This window comes from Anarhichas minor, unplaced genomic scaffold, assembly GCF_050575085.1.
Source record: "Anarhichas minor isolate MPS153535 unplaced genomic scaffold, ASM5057508v1 ptg000071l, whole genome shotgun sequence".
Taxonomy (NCBI): Eukaryota; Metazoa; Chordata; class Actinopteri; order Perciformes; family Anarhichadidae; genus Anarhichas; species Anarhichas minor.
In genome coordinates this window covers 1,587,963-1,596,432 of record NW_027466517.1, presented here as the reverse complement: position 1 = coordinate 1,596,432, position 8,470 = coordinate 1,587,963, and positions in this window count along the sequence as shown.

The following is an 8,470-nucleotide window of genomic DNA, read 5'->3' as shown; positions in this document are numbered from 1 at the left end:
TGGACAAAGGGCTTTGAAATGACAAGGTGCTGGATGAAAAGGAAGCGGCTCAGCAAGTGTTTCAGTGCCAATGGAGCATTGAGGTGTGAATGGGGCACATGCAGTCATTTGAACAGATTCAAATTCATACACGTGTTGCATTCTGTAGCGTTACCGTACATCGTCTGTCTTCTGGAACCACGAGGAAGCGAGCGCTTGTTGGCGTCTCCACTCCAACTTGGCAATGTGACTACTTCAATGACTAAAACCTGACAATACTGGGTAGTTTTGTTCAAGTATTGGATTTGAGAACAAACGGTACACTTCCGTAAAACAGCTCCTGACACTGCTTCTATACCTATCAAATAGCACCGGGACAAAAAGTCGAATAAGACACAGATGTGGTTAATGTTTTCCTCTGGTTGGTTGTTTGTTTCATTAGTTTCAGTGTTGTTTATTTTCCCATCAACTTATGGTTTAAAAGCTTCCTTTGCATACATGCACTACAAATGTGAACAAGGCCTTAGCGCCTTAGTACTGTTATTGTCACAGTTCATGGTTTCTGTGTTACATGTTGAGGGAAGTGCAAGGTATTATGAATACTGTATGAGCTGAAAGGACAGTTTGGACAGTAATGCAGTGTTTTACTTTCTGCCTTATTTTTTGATTCAGGGAGATTTAAGTGTTGAACAGCAGATGGTTGGCTTTAACTAGGGGATCAATAGTGATTTAACAAATTTATTAATTCAATTTTAGTCACCTACCGATCGACTACCAGTGTTTATTATTATTAACTATTTATTATAGTTACACCAGCCATCATACCCCAGAAACAGCATGTTAAAGGGAAAGTTCACCCCAAAATCAATTCCTCCTACCTGTAGTGCTATTTATCAATCTAGATTGTTTTAGTGCGGGTTGCCTAATTTGGGAGATATCGGTTCGTAGAGATTTATGGTGGAACTGTCACATTTACATAAATAAATGGGCACGTGAAGCTGGGAAAGCATGTCTCAGCCTCCCGGACCATCAGCACCGGTTCCCCCCCAAGGCTGTGTTCTTTCCCCTCTGCTCTTCTCCCACACGAACAGCTGCACCTCCAGTGACCAGTCCGTCAAGCTCCTGAAGTTTGCGGATGACACCACCCTCATTGGACTCATCTCTGGTGGGGGTGAGTCCGCCTACAGGTGGGAGACTGACCACCTGGTGACCTGGTGCGGTCTGAACAACTTGGAGCTCAACGCTCTAAAGACAGTGGAGATGGTTGTAGCCCCATCTGCCCCTATCACCCTGTGTGACTCCCCCGTCGACGCGGTGGCGTCCTTCCGTTTCCTGGGCTCCATCATATCCCAGGACCTCAAGTGGGAGCTGAACATCAGCTCCATCACCAAGAAGGCTCAGCAGAGGATGAACTTCCTGAGGCAGCTGAAGGAATTCAACCTGCCAAAGTCAATGATGGTGCACTTCTACTGCCATCATTGAGTCCATCCTCTGCTCCTCCATCACGGTCTGGTACGCTGCAGCCACCGCCAAGGACAAGGGCAGGCTGCAGCGCATCATTCGCTCTGCCGGGAGGGTGATTGGCTGCAAAAGGACTTGTTCCCTTCAAGGACCCTGAAGCGAGCAAGAAAGATTGTAGCCGACCCCTCTCACCCTGGACACAAACTGTTAGTGCCCCTTCCATCTGGCAGGAGGCTGCGGTCCATCAGGACCAAGACCTCGCGACACATGAACAGTTTCTTCCCATCCGCAGTCGGGCTCATTAACAAAGCCCGGGACCCCCACTGACTCTGTCATCCCCAGGACAATTTCCTACGTCACTCCCCTGCACATTCCTATGTTTCTATATTTAAACACACTCGACACTTTAACATTTCACTTACATTTCACTTGTTTACAGTCCTATTATCTGTTTGTTGTGCGCTTTATTTCATATTCTTTTATATTCTATTGTAAATTTTAATATATTTCTATTTATTGCACTGTGTTGATTGTTGTTTGTTTAATTTTATATTTTATTGTTAAATGTTATGCACCACCCGCCATGACAAATTCCTTGTAGGTGCAAACTTCCTTGGCAATAAACGGTTCTGGTTCTGATAATAACACTTGGAATACATTTTACAGTGGAAACACCAAGTCATATACATCTCTTTATTCATGGTAATTGTATACAGTATAATATTGACTGATCACAGTCGGAAAAACACAGGCATTACTGATAACAATGGCTCCGCTCTGTTCAAATGTCCCAGTAAGCCATGACAGCTAAATGGAATTCAGCCTTCATTCAATGTATAATTTACACCAGTGTTTCCTACTCTCGCATGTTAAAATGTTTTCTGTGAAAAGGGTCTATATTATAGAAGCTGTTGTTATAGTACACAGGAAATGAACTTTATCATTTTTCACAGACAGGAAATGATTCAATGTCTGTACCGCCAGATGTCACGTCAAACTGTGACTTAAAATATGACGGGCAATTAAACTTAGTGAAGAAACAGCAAATTGTACTTAAATTTTAAAGCAACATTAATTAAAACAAATAATAATAGTTGGGGCCATTTTGCGGCAGCGGAAAAAGCTGTAACCACAACACTGTGACATATGTTGTCATGATAAAGTTGATATGGTGAACCTGTTAGCTAACAGTTGCCTGTTTACACATCTAGCAAACATTAGCATTTATTTGGAGTTTGCAGTCTGGTCTCTGTGGGTTCACCACTACATGCAACACCATGTAGTGGTATATTACAAAGAGTCATTTGATCCATTGTTAACATCAATAGTGATTTGTGGAGCTTTAGTGCTTTTTTTAGATATTTCAATTTGATATATATTTTCAGTTGTGAGTAGATCCTCCATTTCTTTTGGCATTGCCTTGTGGAACAATAGTACATCATCAGCAAACTAATCCAAATCATTTGGTAGTCTGCGTACTTCATTATGTTTGACACTAGCAGTGTGAGCACACTTCATTCTCGGAACGTCAGTGTTATTACACCTGTGCCTCTCTTTGCTTTGGCGTGTCTAGATTTCTGCAGTGGGAAAGTGGTGACACGTTCTGCTGATACCTTTTTATTCAAACACCTTCTAGCTCATAATGACTGAGCCACTGTGCCTCAGTTGCATTTAGAGTTCTTCTGCCGCTTCTCGTTTATCAAAGCTGCAAACGCTTGATACATGCAAGCCCACTATCAGATGTCCAACGGTGCTGTTGCTTCATGTGGGCTCTCGCTGGCCTCAGTCATGAGCCATGCAAACCAGACGGTTAGAATGCATGCTCGTGATTGCATTCAAATATACGATGACTACTTTTTTTCACCTCTGATTCTGTGCTCATGGTTTTATCGCCTCAGTGTTGTCATTCATAGCACTGACATTGTGTGTGTCGTGCGTTTGTACATGCAAATACGTCCAGACACTGTTGCTTATATTTCTGAGACAAATGATAAAATGACTGATTAGTTTCTATGATGTAGTTTAATGAAAATATTTACAAGAAATTAAATCTCTGTCATTCTTTTAAGAGGCCAAATAAAAAAAAAGAAGAATTCACTCGGAGCGCTATCTTTTAATCGATAATTCTGACTTTACTGCAAACTGATTACATTGTGCTGCGAGTATACCATTTTGTTTTTTTTCACCGTGCATGAGGAAAGCATAAACGGCGCTTGCAGATCGAGCACGCTGATAAAGAAAATAAAAAAACGATTTGTGCTATTTTAGTGTCTTACTCCGTGCATCTCCAAATTCCAGGGCAAAAAAAAAAAAAAAAAAGGTAATCTCATTTGTAATGTGTGACAGCTTATTTCCAAGTGTGCACACTGGCCCGCCAGTGATTCTTCTTCCACTGATTTTCAAAAAGACACCCTGGAACAGTTTAGGCGACATGTGCCGTCGCCTGTGAACTTCAAGTTATCAATCAAGCACCAATTAACATGCTCGGTTAGAGGATAGCAGGGGCCCTTTGATGTTAGGCAGCGTAGCTACGCATGTCATTGATATGATGGGCCTCGATTCTATCCTCGCTGCCCCCAAACTTATGAAATAGAAATACGCTCACAGGGTCCACCACAACAGATAGCTCACGCTGGAGATATGTTTGGATGTTTGATCTAACTTGTCATGTTTAACTTTGCTCATTTTAATCACTATGGTGGTTGATACGGCACAGAAAGGAAGAGAAAACAACCTCGTTTTTCGTGTTTCAATTGTTCCAGCATCGGATATCCTGTTTTATTTGCTGGTTGTAACACAGCATTCTACCCCACGCCACTTCCTCTGAAGTAGGTAAACCTCAAACACTACACAGGAGCAGCTGCACGAGTCGATGTGTACTTCCTCATAAACGTGCGAGTGCAAGCATGCATATTTATTTTTTTTATTTTTTTTTTTTTTTGCACCTACACGCCGAACGAGAAAACGATTGTCTCCCAAACGCAGTTTCGAACAGGCCCTCGTTTTCAGGAATGGATGGCGGACGAGGACAGCATTGACATCGCATGTGACACCACGACGAGTGGAAGGGTGAATCTGTTGGTAAAGTCATCTCGCTGGAACCACTGCAGCCAAGTCCAGGTGCTTTGCACAAAAACAACACAGATCTTTGCAGGGGGAAAAAAAAAAAACAACAAATGTGGGAACTATGTATGCTCTGTTAATTAGAGCTGAGATAGCACAGATTAGTCTTCAAGCACAACCATATTACAGAGAGTCATGCCAAATAAGGGGAGACAAAAGTAGGAGAGGCAGCGTCAGTACAAAAACAATGTCCCAAAGCTACTAATCAAACAACTCCCGATCTAGATCTAGACCTCAGATTACACTAATGAATTCTAATTCCTATGTTTTAGCATGTAAATATGTATCAAAATGGTAGACGGAGACAATCCCTGCCTGCAGCAAAGGTTTCAGCAGGAATGAGCCGCACTTCATGTTGCACCTTTGAAGCGTTTAAAGCGGCAGGATTTTGTCATTGTGTCCTGAAATCTGTTGTTTTTTTTTGTGTGGGGGGGGGGGGGGGGTGCCATTTAATCATGGAATACATTTATTTTTTTTCAACGAACATGATCAACTTTCTTCCCTCTGAGTAAAATGTATTCAGCAGCCTCTGTTTCTCAGCAACAGAGTATTTAAGCGCTCTGTCGGGTTGATGTTATCGACCAAAAACTTGGACAACAGGACAGCACGGCTTCAGTAATAATATGAAGCAAATCTAAAATTGGATCACAAACTGTTTATCTTTTCTGAACCAAAACCACTAAATGAACCCACTCTAAAGTTGTTAGAATTCAAAAGGTTTGATTTTTCTGTCGAGTATTTGCTGCACAGGCACACTTTACATGGGTTGGATCATGGAGCTATGTAGTGTGAAACCTTTTGGAGATTTAAAGCTGGCCTTCAGCTGAGCAGGTTTCTGCAGAACAGTGGCTGCTGCGTCCTTAAGGGACAATTTTGGGATAATAGGAAGTGCTAAAATGTAGTGTAACGGTAAGCACAGAGCAGTATCTCGTAAATAACTGTAACTGAGTAAGCAAACTGGCTCAGTGATATCAGTTAGAGAACATCTACCGAAAGTTTGCAGACGCTAGCCATCATTAGCAACCATAAACAACTGGTCCTACCAGACCAAACAAGCCTGTAGCAGCAGAACCCCCGGGTGTATTCAATTGAACAAGGGTGCGTTTTTTTGCTTATGAATTCAACTTTTTTTTGAGAGAGAGGAAGAATGGGTTATTGCTTCTTTCGAAAATTGACTGTCATTTTAAGCATTCTCTATACGGAATTTAGAGCATATCTTTTGTCTCACCACGGCTAGCAGCTGACTGTGCTAACAGCACGGACAGTGCGAAGCATGGCAACAGTGCCGAACGGTTTAGCGAGACTGCGTTAACAGCTTTAACCGCCATATCGGTGCAGTACAGAGCGGTGGACGTGAGCTAGCCGGTGGCGGACGCCAACATGCACAGAAAGACACGCGCAGCCGGCTCGGATTACAACACACACACACACACACACACACACACACACACACACACACACACACACACACACAGGGAGAGTGACTTCATTCTGTGCTCGGGTTGACATTACTACACATATATATACTCAGCAAATAGTTGTTTGCTGCTATGTTAATGCTCTGAATATCAAATTTAGCACCTTTTAAGGGTGCGCACATATATTTGACCTCACAGTGATTAGACAAGAACAAAATATGAATTATTGAGAATTATTTTCTTCTATGTAACAAATTAATCACCAGTGAGTGTTGTTTTTTTTCCCCCCAACACCACTCTTGTCCAGCTGTTTTATTACATTATAAAAAAACAAAGTTTTGATCCCCGGACTGGCCTCGTCAGAGACAAAGGTATCTTGTGTACGTAACATAAACCCAAATGCACAGAGAACGAAAAAAGGAAGAGAGGAGGGAGCTGCACAGCCCGGACAAGTCAAACAACAACTACTTGTTCAAGGCATTCAAACAACAACTCCCAATAGGTTCATTTTCTCCAGCACAAACTCAGGCTTTGAATTCGGTGTATAAGTTCCTGAGGGTTTGTTTTTACTGCTCAGAATGCAGACATCTTAACTGTTTTCTTCTCTGTTCCCCGTATGAGGGGAAAAAACGAGTGGACCAGCGTCTTCGGACCATAAACCACGCTGACATTCCTGTGTTGTGAAACTACAAACATCCAGGGGAGACATTCCTAAAAATGAGAGGCGCCGCTAGACTGCTCTCGACCCGCAGAGACGGAGACGGTGAAGTCCCGCGCAACGGCTCGAAACAGAGAATAAAAAGTAAAGTGGAAGTTACTAAAAGGTTGTCGTCGCTATACCTTAAAAGGACAAACTGAAGTTAATCTACCGAAGCGTTCAAACAAGATGTCACCGTTTGTTTATCATGTCGGGTTGGGATGGTTTCCTCAGAGCAGCAAACATCATTAATTATTCATACACTGTTTGTCTACAGTAAAATGGCAGAGCTGGAACAAGTATGCAAAATCAAGTCATTTGCAAATAATTGATAAGAGTATACAAAATCAGAAGCAGTATGTAGACTTTGAGTGTAAATGATCCAACAGTTGGATGAAACACACCATTTTATACACACACGTGTTAAAATATCTTTTTCAAGCAATGCATTACTTTTGGGGCCAAAGTCAGCGTTTTTAAGTTTCTGTGCAAAAGGTAGCACTGATGTGCACATGCTATGAAAGACCTTTCCCAAATGAAGAGAGAGCTTGTGGAGTGTTTATGGAGATTTTCTTCCATATATCTAAAGGTTGTGTACAGCCTCCTCCCAGACCGAATGTTCCAAAAAATGTAAAGTGGAGTGTTGGCGCTAGGTGGGGGTGAACAGTTCTTTGTGGAGGCTTGGCAACGTAGCGTGTGATGGGGGCGGGGGGGGGTCTACATGGGTACAGACATGGCACAGAGACAGATTGACGCATTGGCTCTGTTTGAAACCACATACTAACATACCATTTATATATAATATATAATCATAGTCGGCCTGATGTCAAATTGAGCATGTAGTGCATTCCAACTGCATAGTATGCGGACACTGTGTACGCAAGATGAATACTGCAATAGCAAAAGTTTCTTCGTGTGAGACGTGAGCTGACTGGACATACTCGATAAATGCCATGCGGTTCTTCAGACTGTCTAATGGCGGACTGAGAGGCAGACGGTTAAAATAATTGCACGGTTGGATAAAATAATTAGGAAAGCACCAGGTGTTTAGTTTTTTTTTACTAATTATGGTGTAAGAGTGATGTTGAGGCACAGTTGAGAAGAAATAATTTGATCACATATATATTGTACTTTAGAAAACATATCAAACAGTAAAATGTTAATTCTAATTAGCATTAAAGCTACTACGAGGAACTTTCATTTTACGTTGATGTTGGCGGTCCCTGTGGACGAAAGCGTTCTGTCGTGCCTCTCTTCCCTCCAGCGGGGCCCCGCACATATGGCCTGGGTCTCCAGCAGCATGGTGGCAGTGTTGGCGGCGAAGCTTAGCTTCTGATTGGAGGAGGAGACGCTGCTGCCGGGCGCGGAGCTCTCCTCCTCCCGCCGGATCTTATGATTGCAGGTCGAAGGCGGCAGATGGCGAAAGATGACTTTACATCGCATTACGTGCTGATAACTTGATTAAAAAAAATAGCAAAACAAAAAAACACACACACCCTTTGTAACAAAGACACGGAATTGGATATTTCTGTCTTTGAGTATTTGTTCTCGCAGGTATCAACTTTCTATAGATCATCGTGAACTAGAATACCAACACAATGAAACATCGCACCTGAACGCCTCGAGCCCATTTCATTCCTGATACTGAAGATCCCACTTCCCGAACACCCACAGACTGTACGCTGAAGAAAGACAATCCTGGAACACCCGTGACAAAGCTGTCACTTTGAATCATCCGTCGTACAGTCTGTCTCTCTCAGAAGTGCAGTTTCTCTTCACTCCATAAATGCCA